Raw genomic sequence first — 12,942 nt, 5'->3', positions numbered from 1 at the left:
GACTGAGCCACCCAGGCGCCCCTGGGGTGGTTCTTTAGCGAATGAGCTCTCTGGACAGCTAGACCAGGAGCAAGGGATGACGTGTACAAAGTGGCCAGGTGAGCTGCCACTGAGAGACAAAAGGTTTATCAGGCCTGGAGCAGGGTCTATGAGAGAAGCTGCTGGAAGCAAGGCCGGGAAAGGGGAGACCAGGAAGGGCCTGGTTACCGTGTGCTGGAAATTGAGCGGAATGGGCAGCAGAGAGCCTCTGGAGTAGATGAGGCAGAAGCCCCATGTGTCTGTGCTTTAGAAAGCTACCGGTCAGCAATGTGGAAAATGGACTGGTCCTGAGAAAGGCTGTGGCCACGGGGCAATGTGCCAACGGCACACCGAGTAGGTAGGAGCACCGCGAGCAATAATTCCTCGCCTGATTTCAGATTCTTTAGGAAACTGAACCGAATCAGCTCTGTGACCGTCCCCGCAATTTGTCAAACCAAAGACCTTCCTTCCCCTTGTGTGACCCATGGGTTTGCCCTGCCCGGCTCCAGCCAAATATAAAACTGAAAGAACGACCGACAGCTTGGCTGAATTTTTTTTTTTTTTTTAATGGGGAAGCTGAGATCCAGGGAATGAAAGGATTTGCCCGTGATCCCAGAGCTGGTGGAGAGCAGCTCTTCCAAGAACAGATGCACTGTCTCATACCCGCATTCATTTATAACATTAGAGCAAGACTAGCTAGGAAGACCTCAACACAGCCCCCACACGCACTGCCCAACCCCTCCCCCACGCCCCCGCGGCCCTTAGAACACGCCTCCCCCTTCCTGGGTGGGGCACCCCAAATGCCTTCTTGGGGGCTGAGTCGAGGGGGCGGGCTGGAGCTAGAATCAGACCGGTTGGAAGCCGGGCCATCCCTGCATTGCAACCAGATACCCGCTACGGTGGCTCTCGCTGCAGTCAGCTTTGTTCCGGTCTGATGAAGGGGTGACAAGAACAGACAGGTGCAGCCGGCATTCTCGCTGGGGCCCCTGGGATGTCCTTGCTCAGACTCAAGAAGTGCCTCAGATAACCCACCTCTTTCATTGTTGCTTGCTGGTGGCAGGGTGAGCGATTTCTGCAGAGGGCTTTTAGACCGCAGGCCATAAGGGGTGGCTGTCCCAATACAGCCAACGGGCTAGGCAGCCGAGGGGGCCACAGCTGGCGTCTGAGACCGCCAGCTTTCCTTAACAGCCGTGTCAAGGAAACCCAAACAGGTCTCGTAGTTCAGCCTTATAAGTTGGCAGAAGCCACACAAAGTGTGGCCCCAGAACCCCAGTGCCTACGTCTGAACTGCCCGAACAAAAGCTCTTTCAAAAAAAGTCATTCGGGAAGTTGAGCGTAGAAGTATCCAGAAGGCACCTACAAAGTCAGGCACTGGCATGTTTCTGCTCGAGGGAAAGGGACGAGGGGAATTTAAAAGAACGCCTCCGTAACAAAATAACATGATTAAGGGCATAATCCTCGTCTTGGCTGAGCGCGGTGACAGCTGGGTGTGTGCACTCGGTAACCCTTAGAAACCCCCATCTCACGCTCGTCTTAACCCCGGGTGGTGACGTGTCTCTTGCACAGAATTGGGAAGGAAGGGCTCCCATTTATTGATCGGGACTGCCAGACAGATGGGGATCTTCAATATTCCATTTAGAGTATTGTGTCTCCTCGGCTCTAACCCCCCGGGGATGCCTGGGGCGGGGGGCGGGTGACCTCCACAGAGGGCTGGGCTGCACTGATGTGCATTAAATGTGGCTGGGCAGAAAAATGTGCAGATGTCCCTCTAGCAAATGGAAATGAAATTTGAGCAAATCAAGAGAGGCAGCTGAGTCGTGGGGAATTCCCCATCCCCCTCTGCAAACACATCCACACAGACATGCTCCCACAAACGCTTATCACGAGGCTTTCTTCTCTTGGGTCTAATACCCAAAACATCCCAGTGGTCAGAGCCCGTGTTTGTGGAAGGGGGACCCTTTGGAAGTTCTTTTGCCCCTTTTCCTGGTAAAACGTGGGTTCCGCCTGAGCGCGTTCTGGTAAAAAATAAACTGTTATCAACAACAGCCTCAGGGACGGAAGCAGAGGTGCCTGGACACAGGCCCCTTCCAGCTCCGCTGACAATAAACTCAGGTGGCCAGCGACTTTCTCATTCTTCTCATCACTTTCACATACAAGAGTCTCTTGAGAATCATTAACACACCCAGAGCAAGTCATTGGTCCTGTTAATGGGCCGCAATAATGGTCCAAATAAGGGGATGCTAATGAAGGGGAAAAATAGGTAACCATGAAATCATAAGCATTTCTCACTGACGATTTTCAGCCAAAAAAAAAGGAGGAAAGTGACATTAGACACAATACCAAACGCCAGGAAACCAACATGAAAGAAATTCAGGCGGGATTCCCTGGGGGTCCTAGGATGAGCCAGATGATGGAAAATCTGTGTCGAGAGCCCAACGCTCTCTTTTCTCCCGCTCATCGTGACAACTGCCCTCATTGTGTTATGGGGTTGGTAAGGATGTGAGCCAACCTTGGCAAACTTAGTGTCAGTTCTCTGGTGTGGATACTGAACTTTCTGCACACATAGTGCAAAAGCATGAATTTCAACAGTAGGGCTAAGGTTCATTTCAAAGAAATTAGAAGGGGAAGGGTACCACCCAAGGGAGGCAGGGCTTCCAATGGTCAGCAATGATGACAATTTACCTTTATAGCATCTTACAGTTTGCAACCTAATCCTGTCCATGATATGGCTTGATTCTCCTCACAGCTTCGTGGGGTGGGTCAGCCCATGTAGGATTGTCCTCAGTTTACAGAGACTGAGATTGGGAGAGAAGGAATCCATTGGATCACGGATCACCATGAAAATGTGGTAATGTTTCAAAAACCTGTGAGCTGACGTCACTCCCTCAACCCTCTTGGGGACACCTCAGGTTACACCAGCACTCGGCTTCACCAAAGGGGAAAAGCCTCCCACAGCATTTCCCAAGAGAGATGATTACAACAATATAAGGCCCCAAAATAAAGGCTAGGCACACACGTTCTATTTTAAGGGCATTGTGTTCTTAGATTTTTCCATCATTAAAGAACACATCTCTTCCTTCCTGTGTCTGCAAAGTCCTGAGGCCTGCCGTGTTATTAGGAACTGTCCACAAAGCAGGAAAAGGGAGAGCTGAAGCCAAATTCAGCGACCTCCCTTCTTGAGACGCACCCTGCCACTTCTGGGGCAGTGACACAGACCCTCAGTGGACCAAAAAAGAGGTGAAAGGCCAGCTTTTATAGCTTCTTCATCCTACTCAAGCTGCACACATCACAAGAGAAGTTTAAGAAGTGTCTAAGAGAACACAGGGTTGATTGGGAACAGAGAAGAGGAGCCCTACACCTGCGAGGGTAAAGAATTTGCTCACCCTTCCTGTCATAGAAGATGGAGGTAAAGGAAGTGTGAAAGTAAGAAATATCACTGTTGTCTTTTCAAGTTGGCACCATCAGCCACTTAGGATACCAACTCGACACCAAGACTTCCTCTCCGGTGTCAGTGGTGGGATAACTTGGTGGCGAGCTAGCAAAATCGCCCAGAAAGAGACAGAAGGTAGCAATTGCCTCTCCCTCGGTATGTATCTTCCTCCTCCATATCACCGTCCATATTCCATGTTGCTATGGCCGCAGCCTGGCCCTCCCATTATTAATAAGCTATTTGGTGTGAGTGCATCAGTGCAGAAGAGACAGTACCATCTTCTCCGCAATGGGGCGGCCGGCCTCCCTCCTGCCTGGGGGACGGCATGGCCCAGCCAGTCACCACACAGAACTCTTCTGCAGTGCCGCGAAGAAGCCAGCATCTTCCACCAGCCGCCATGACAGAAAACCGCGCACAGACGTCACTCAGTGTGAGAGGAAAATGGCCATTCTTTTTAGAACTCCATTATTCTCTTCCTGCTTGGTTGGTTGGTCGTTGTTGGGTTCGTTTGTTTGTTTACCAGTTGAAGCCCTGTTCCCACAAAGCCTTTTCCCAGGACACAAAAATCCATGTTAGGCTGGGTTGCCACCAACTTTGATAACTTTGGTAAAAAAATATATATGTCGTTCCAACTGCTACACAGGGCTACCTATTCAATTATGTTCTCAGGAAAGGTAGCAAGCCTTTAGAAACATTTGATTTTCCCTGATCTGAAGGGTGCCAGTCAATAACTGATTGACTCTGAAAAGGGAGTTTTCTATGCCAAAGCATGCATTCCAGGACCACACCAAATGCTAAAGTCGTGCGGAACAGAAAAGACCTGCCTTCTAGAACATTCCTGGGGAAAGGATACATTTTTGGGTGTGTGGGAAACAGAGCTGTCTATTGAAGCTGGACCCAGGTATTGGCTGAATTCAGTTCTTATTGGTGTTTAATTTTATTTAAGGACCAGGATTCATCCCCCTCTGTTTCCAGGGTGAAGAGAAGACCTGTGATCACATTTCTTGGTTGGAGAGAAAAGATAACGTGTTAGACTTATACGTATAAACAGAAATAGGTAAATAGTCATATTTCCTCCTGACTTTGTAATTTAAACAGTGTAAGTCAGTAGTGAAGGGCTGTAATTGGATCCAAAGTAAGTGAGGTGAAAATTACTAGGTGTTCGGCATCTGCATTTCGTTTTAATTAGGTGACTCTAAGAGCAAGATCAAAAACTTTTCCTTGTCACTCAATCTGTTGAGCTTTCTAATCGAGAAACCAAAGGGCTTGTTTTGTCCTCAGGAAAGAGTGACCCAGAAAGATCCTCTCTAATTACTTGGCCAGAGCAGCAGACAAGCCTGGGCCCAGGGAAGAACTGGGCTCAGTGGGGGGTGGGGGGGGGGGAGGGAGATACCATGCGGGTGACATACCCCAAGGCCAGCTCCCCCCTCCAGAGGCCAGCCCCCAGAGGCTCCTAGGAACAGTTGTCCCTAATCTGGCAACTTAGAGTTTTTGCTTCTCGCAACACAAAGGAGCTTGACAGAAGCACCCACGTTGTGAGTCTGTGGGCCTGGCTTCCGGTCCAAGCTGGCCTCTGTGTTTCTGGGGGGGCGGTCTGTCAAACTCTCCCTGGGTTCATTTTCTCCATCTGCAAAGTCGATTTAAGTTATGGCTGCCCTGCCTGCCTCACAGGAGTGTGGAAAAGTCACACGAGGTGAATGTTTACCGGCGCTTGGAAAACTCAAAGATCGCGCTGTGTCCACCTCCTCCAGCTTGGCACTCCAAACCAAGATCCCAGTCCTCAAAATCTTCAAATTAAATAAATGACTTGAAGTCCCCATCCTGCTGATAATGAAAATGTCTCTTTTTTTCTCTCTCTCTCCTAAATTCTCATCTGCCAACAAAAGCAGCCAGCCGGACCTGGTTAAACAGAAGACAAGCTTGGCCTGAGAGTCTGGCTCTTTGCAATGCGTGTAACCCCCTCAGCCACAGGATGTTTGCACGGCGGGGACTGGGGGCCTCTCAGCACCTGAGAGCTGCTCTCCTCCTCCTCCCTCCCCTGATGCTGGGGCTCTGGAGGACAGGGCGGTGCCCTCACTGAATAGGCCCTCTGCCTCCTACCTAAGGACTCTTCCTATCTGCCGGGCCTGAACTATTCCCTCCGGGCCAGACTCTCTGGTCTCCAGAATGGACCCCAGAATGCACTGCAAAGGACAAAATTGAAAGGTCACTCACCCTGTTTGTCCATGAGGTGTAGGCCCATGGCCACCAGTACCTGAGGCCAGGTGTCCTTGGATCGATGCAGGGTTTGATCCCAGGCCCCTGGGATCTGAGCTGAAGGCAGATGCTTCACCTCCTGAGCCACCCAGGTGGCCTCGTGCACTACTTTAAAGACACAAGGGGGAACGGGTCCTGTAGGAAATCAGCAGGCTTCCCCATTCCGCACACAGAACACATACATCTCATGGCATGGCGCATACGTGTTGTAGACACATACATGCGTGCATGCATGAATAGACACACTTTACAAAAATAAAACTCAATCAGCCAGTGCATGTGCTATATCAAGACTTGGTTTAGGAACCCAGCCTCCAGCAAGCCTTCCCTGCGCTCCCAGGCAGTACGGGGCTCTCCTTCTCTCCTCCCCCAAAGTACCCCATGCATAAAAGTCTCTAATATGTACCACCATGCATTGGAAAGATCTGTTTCTCCATTCGACTGTTAGCATATCAAGGGCAGGAACTATATATAGTAGGTGTACAACAATTCATCCATACAGAAACAAAATTACCACCACGATCGTCCTAAGAGCCGAAGCATGGACCCCACACCCACCAGCACAAGCCCAGCACCAGGATGAGCTTCTTTAATTTGATGAGAATCCTACCCTTTGTTACGTGCATTTGAAAGATAAGGCATCTGAAGCACAGAGAAACTGAAGAACTTTCCTACATTCAGGGAGCTGGTAACTGGTGGACCCGTAATGTACATTTGGGTGAACCCATGGCCGGTGTTTTTAATCATCCTGGATCTGATCAGGCGAGGTGGCCTAGGGGATGCTTTTTTAACACGACCAAGAGTGCCTGTAAGAAACCAAGAGAAAGGGGCACCTGGGTGGCTCAGTGGGTGGCTCAGTGGGTTAAGCCTCTGCCTTCGGCTCGGGTCATGATATCGGGATCCTGAGATCAAGCCCCACATCGGGCTCTCTGCTCAGTGGGGAGTCTGCTTCCCTCTCTCTCTCTGCCTGCCTCTCTGCCTACTTGTGATCTCTCTCTCTGTCAAATAAATAAATAAAATCTTTAAAAAAAAAAAAAGAAAAAGATAAGACACCAAGAGAAAGCCAACACCATAGGGAACCGCATATTAATGACACCAAGAATGGTAGGCAGACTAAGCCCTTAGCGACATGTCCAACAGCGATGTGCAGCCCATCCCCCACATACTCATAGGGGCGCGTAGGCGTGGATGCTGCCAACATGCTCGTCCTATTTTCTGGGAGCTTTTCACATAGGACGTAAAGTTAGGAGCTGAGATTTCAAATGTTAAAAGCCATCAAACTTTCCAATACCCTAAAACCTTATCCGTCTTGAGATTCCCCGCCCCAGTGCACGGTCAAGTACCCCATTGTTTGCAAAACCATCACACCCACTGAATCCGCAGGGGTAGTAGAATATACATCAGAGCTGACCCATGGTAGCAGAAAGGGCCTGGTGGGATTCTGACCTGGTGGGGGGTGACACTGGGGACATACAATGTCTCCGCTCTGGAGACCAAGCCCATGCGTGCTGAATATAAGGGGGGGGGGGTGGTTATTTCTCCCTTCGTTGATGCTTTGCTGTGTAAGTGCTGATAAGAATCTCCTAAAACTATTTTAGGAGATATTTTAGTGCAACTTAGGTGAGGGGAGACTCATGATTCGGAGGGGGAAAAGACAACAAGATATGATTTCACAGACGCTTCAGAAATAATGGCATAATCTTATCCGTTTGCAGCAAATACAATCAGGCATTCAAGCCTCCGATAAAGGTGTATCGCCTTCATTGGTGCAGCAAACTGCAGATTAAACTTTTTTTTTTTAAATGCTGTTCAAATTGCCTGTGAAGCAACCTTTTATGAGCTATGATGGTTCAAACAATTTTGCAAAGAGCAGAAGACAAAGAATACGTTTTTACACGGAACCGGTTTCCTAGGAAACCCTGAAAAAATGTAACACGATATCTCTTAGAGGTAGTTCAAGGACCAGGACTCCTCTTCACTTATTTAATTTTTTTTTTTTTTTTTTTTTGGAACGGTGTTTAATATCTGCTTCTCCCTCTCCCTGCGGTGGGAGCGAGAAGGGTAGAGAAGCTCTCGGGTCCCCAGCAGCCCGAGTGTCCTCTCGTTAATTGAGTGCCCGCTCTACACAAAGGAAAAATATTGGAACCAAGTTGAGCCTTCATTACTCTCTACAGCAATGTGAAGTAAGAAATTAAAGGAAGAGAATTTGAACTTTTTGCTCTATCACTTAAAAAAAAAAAGAAAAGAAAAAAAACACAACAACAAATCCCTGCAAAAACATTAAAAGAAAGGGGGAAGGGGGGGGCAAAAGCCAACCCACTCTTTTTCAAACCCCATCTAAATTAATCTGTTTCAAGGTCTTCAAATACCGTTTATTTTAGGTTTATTTTTATTCTGGAACTTCACCCGTCTCTGTGATGTGGCAGGGCATGGAGGCTGGCCAAGGATGCCTGAATTAGCAGGCTTACCCATTTCCCAAGTTCAGAGGCAAGATCACCAGGGTCGAGAGGTGGCAGGGACACTCTGGATCAAGGGACGGGGGGAGTCTGTAGGTCAGGAATCCTTCAAGGAGCTCATGGCTGTTTCCAGGGACACCTCCGGTGGCCCCAGTTTCTATCATTCATCCCTCATGTCAAGAGGAAATCAAAATAGGAAAAGTGAAGGAACATCTGGGCTGTGTGGGAAGGAGTTAAGTCTGATTTTAAAATAAATAAGGCATCCGAGCCTCAAGTTTCACTTGTTCAAAAATTGAAGAGGAAAATCATCATGTTGTTTTAAAGAAGTTTGGGATGTGTCTGTGGGTGGGCAAGGGTGGGAGGGGGCTTCAGCCTCCTGCAAAGGTTCTCACTCGTGGGTACTCTCTCCCCACATCTGTGCAAAGACCTGGGGAGAGCCCAGAGAAGGTGGTGGGGCCAGAGGACTGTTGGTAATGGACCCCCTCTCAGCAGTGGCAGCAGACCCCCACACACCCTTTCTTCACCATCACTGAGTAAGCATGGGTAAGCATGCTATTCCCGGAAGAAACTTCTTCAACCTAAAGACAATACCATTGTGTCTCGTTCAGAATCTTTGAGGAGAATGAGTATAAGTCTTTAGGGTCTTTGAAACACACTTAATAATGACCTTTAATGGGATTAATTACTGGGATGGGACAGTTGTCCAAGAAGGAGGAGGGACACCCAGAACCTGGAGATTTTTCACTAAGATAAAAAACCGTGAGAGCACCTGGGTGGCTCCGTTGGTTAAGCGGCTGCCTTCAGCTCAGGTCATGATCCCAGCCTGCTGGGATCAAGCCCCACATGGGGCTCCCTGCTCAGAGGGGAGCCTGCTTCTCCCTCTTCCTCCGCCTCTCCCCCTGCTTGTGTGTGCTCTCTCCCTCAAATACATAAATAAAATCTTAAATAAAACAAAAATGAAAACAAAAAACTATGAGATGCCAAACCAACAGAAGAAGATTGACAGGCAGGATGGTCAGTCATCATGAGGGCTTCATGGGATCCAGCTCACGCGAACGGACATGGCAGGCCCTGGAGGGACCCTACAACCCCAGCCTACACATTTTTAAAGCAGGTGGAACTGGACTGAAATGAATACAGTGCGATACATGGGGAGAGAACAAAGTAACCTTCCCGTTTGCCTTGGTATGGTAAGGACCCAGGGAAAAATGAGCAGAGGATACACACAAAAGCCTCTGCTAATGGTGGACATTTGAAGGGGCGCCTGGCTGGCTCAGTGGGTTAAGGCTCTGCCTTGGGCTCAGGTGATGATCTCAGGGTCCTGGGATCGAGCCCTGCATTGGGCTCTCTGCTCAGCAGGGAGCCTGCTTCCTCCTCTCTCTCTGCCTGCTGCTCTGCCTGCTTGTGATCTCTCTCTCTGTCAAATAAATACATAAAATCTTTTTTTTTTTAAAGGTGGACATTTGGAGGTCATGTTTCCTTGTTTGTTTGTTTTTTAATAACAGCATCATCCCACTTTTTCTTTTGGAGAGTTGGCGTCCCCTTTGTTATGATCTTGATGGGGCCATACATTAAGATTGCTTACTCTCCCCGAAACAAGAGGTGGAGAGGTGGCCCAAGCTAGACCAAAGGCTTTTCCCCAGAATCTTCAAAAGTAAGATGCCCTCCGTAGTGAGTACTCACACCTCAGCAGATGGACCCCGGAAAGCTCAGGCTCAGGCTTCGGAGCCAAAAGCTTCTCCAAATATGGAGATGGTAGAAGATCCACATCCCCTAAGAACCGGAACCAGTGCTGTATGAGAGGGAGAGCGTGTGTTGGCACATATGGAGGTGAGATGGGAAACGGAAGCTACTGACTGAGCCGCTGTAATGCGTCTAGAACAAGGGGGACCACAGGCAGCACCATTCAGCTAAATCATCCTTGCCAATCTTCTGGAAGGTATGGTGATTAAGGCAGTTTGCACAGAGCACTGGTGAATCAGGGGACACTGAACCTTCTGGACATAGGGTGCAACTTGGGGCCCAAACTAACATGACACGTCGTTAAGCTTCAGTTAAGTAATCAGGACGTGGGATTATCACACATACTGGCTGCTGGAGTTCACTGGGCTCACGAAAACCTGGAACTCAGAACGTAGAAAGTCAAGAAGCAGTGTGCTCTCTGCGTCCATCTGGGGCCCCTTGGCCTCCAGTGCCCTGTCTTGATGTAGTCCCAGAGACTGCTGCTTTCCTAGCATCTACACGTGAGGCTACAGCGGCCACTTCAGAACAGTGGCTTGAGCTTCCGAAGTACATCACCTCCATATTCACATGCTTGGCAGAAACTGACCAGCCTCTCTGAGGCTCAGCCTTGGGAACTGGGATGAGAGCCCAGGGGTGGGAGTTGATGGCTGGGATGGCTGATGTCAGGGGAGGCCTGGATGTGATCCTACCTGGCCAGATCATAGCATACCTGGGCTCTGAGGAGACTCCACGCAGATCAGTCGTCATCTTGTCCTCTGGAAAACTTCTCACATGCCATCTAAGGACAGAAAGTGGGAGCATAGTCTGATTTGGGGGTTCAAGAATGAGCACTGAAAAGCTTGGGGTATTGGGGGAGGGAATGACTAAATCTCTCTGAGCCCCAAATCCCTCATTTTAAAAAAGATAAATTTGGGGATGCCTGGGTGGCTGAGTCAGTTAAGCACCCGCCTTCAGCTCAGATCATGATCTCAAGGTCCTGGGATCAAGTCCTTGCTCTGTGAGAAGGCTGCTTCTCCCTCTGCCCCTCCCCCTGCTTGTACACTCTCACTCTGTTTTTCTCTCTCTCAAATAAATGGATAAGATCTTAAAAAAAAAAAAAAAAATGGGGGGAGGAACACAGTCAGTCTAGAACAATCAAATGTGACTCCTTCTCCCTGTCTGCTCAACACCCTTGGAAGGCCTCTATCTTCATAAATTTGGTCAACTTATGGGTAAAAAGTCTCACTGTTTTTAGTGTCCATGTTCTTGAACGTTAGTAAAGTTAAGCAACTTTCGTGGGCTTAGGGAAAAAGAAAAGAATGTTTTCTCTTTTTTCCCATGGATTGTCTCCATTTTCTTCATTTCTTTTTCTAGGTGCATTAGGAGCGGTTTTAAGCCTCTTGTCTTCCAAACTGGTACAACTCGTTCTGGCCCTATTTATGAAGTAAGGCATCCCTCCCCACGGTGTTCTAATAGCAGGGTGGTGACTCTGAACTCCGTCAACCCAGCTAAGCCAGACCCGTAGTTTCCCCCAATTCCCTTTCCCGTATGGTTCCAGGTTACGGATGACTAGGAGAAAAAATTAGCAGGTGGAAGTAACACAGCAGCTATTATCCTTTGAAGGTCACTGTCAAGGGCAAGGGGCTCTTGCGTTTGATCCGCTTGGGGCACTGACCAGCCCTGATGCAACTTCATCTTCCCCTGCCCCGGGCCAGATGCCCGTGCCTATGTGGCCATTTAGCATGGAATTCCAGCCTCTCTGGTAGGTCACCCGCGAATCGAGATGCTGAGAGTCAGACACCGGTTCCAGCTGGTTCTCATGGATTCCAGCTTATCCTCGCTGCTTCTCCCCAGTGTGCCCTTTTCCTCACCAGCTCCATGCCAGCTTGTCTTCCCGACTGCCCTACGGTGACCAGGCCCTAACAGCAGAGACAGGAACCTTGCATGGACTTCTCAGCAAGCTCCTACTCTTGCTTGAGGTCTACTTCCTGTGATCAGTCCTTTATCGTTTGGGGGGAGGGGGCAGAGCAAGCTGTAGGGGGAGGGGCAGAGAGAGAGAGAGAATCTCAAGCAGACTCTCTGCTGAGTGCGGAGCCTGACCCAGGGTTCGATCTCACGACCCTGAGATCATGACCTGAGCCGAAACCAGGAGTTGGAGCTCAACCAACTGAGCCACCCAGGTGCCCAGAGTTATGATAGTTTTAAAGCAGGTAAAGAAACGCCGTCGCAATGCTCTGTTTTTCACTTCTCCTTGGCAGGTTCCACATGCTTACTTATCTGCATGTAACGTAGCCCTGATGAATGTGTCCTCACCCCAACTTCAAACAGCGTCCTGTTTACGCCACCCTGTAGAGAACAGGTTTCTCGGCTGGGGCTCCTGACCCCCTCCATGCTGTATGTAAAACCATACGGGTCGTTCTGAGTCATAACCATTTTCTCATCACCCCACCTTTGCAAAATCTCCTACACAGCCCCTGGCAGGCAAGTCAGGGTGGACAGCATGCAGTAAAGATGAATTCACCGCCTGCACAGAACCCCTTCTCTGGGATTTGCGAGAGATGCTCTGGAGAGTAACACAGCCAAGGGACTTGGTCCCTTGGCTAGCGAGCATAGGAACACTGAGAGACCTTTTTTTGTGTGTGACCAAGAATTCAGAGTGTGCCCCCCAGGGGGGGCAGGAGCACATCCCCACAAACAGGGTGGCATCACTCTCCCCTGCCCTGCTTTAGCAGGCAAGGCCCAAGCGTCAGAAGAGCACTGGATCGTATGTTCCTCCCTAATTTATTATTTATACTCCACCTGCTTCCAAAGGGATGTGACACGGCTTTCGGGGAAAGGCTCAGATATGAAAGCACCACACCAGCTCTAAAACATATGTCAGAGGGCAAGAGCCAAGAAGGATAAGAGGCAGTGGGGGAGGGGATAGAACAATTATAGAATAATTATACCAGAAAGCAAAGGCTTTGCTTCCAACTTCCCGTCCTCCAAGAGAGAGAAAAGAAAGAATACACAATGGCGTAGAGTTCTCTTTAGCTAGGAACAGGAAACGCATCACCAGGA

The sequence above is a fragment of the Martes martes genome (genome assembly GCF_963455335.1).
Source record: "Martes martes genome assembly, chromosome: 5".
NCBI classification, from domain to species: Eukaryota; Metazoa; Chordata; class Mammalia; order Carnivora; family Mustelidae; genus Martes; species Martes martes.
This window is presented reverse-complemented; position numbering follows the sequence as displayed.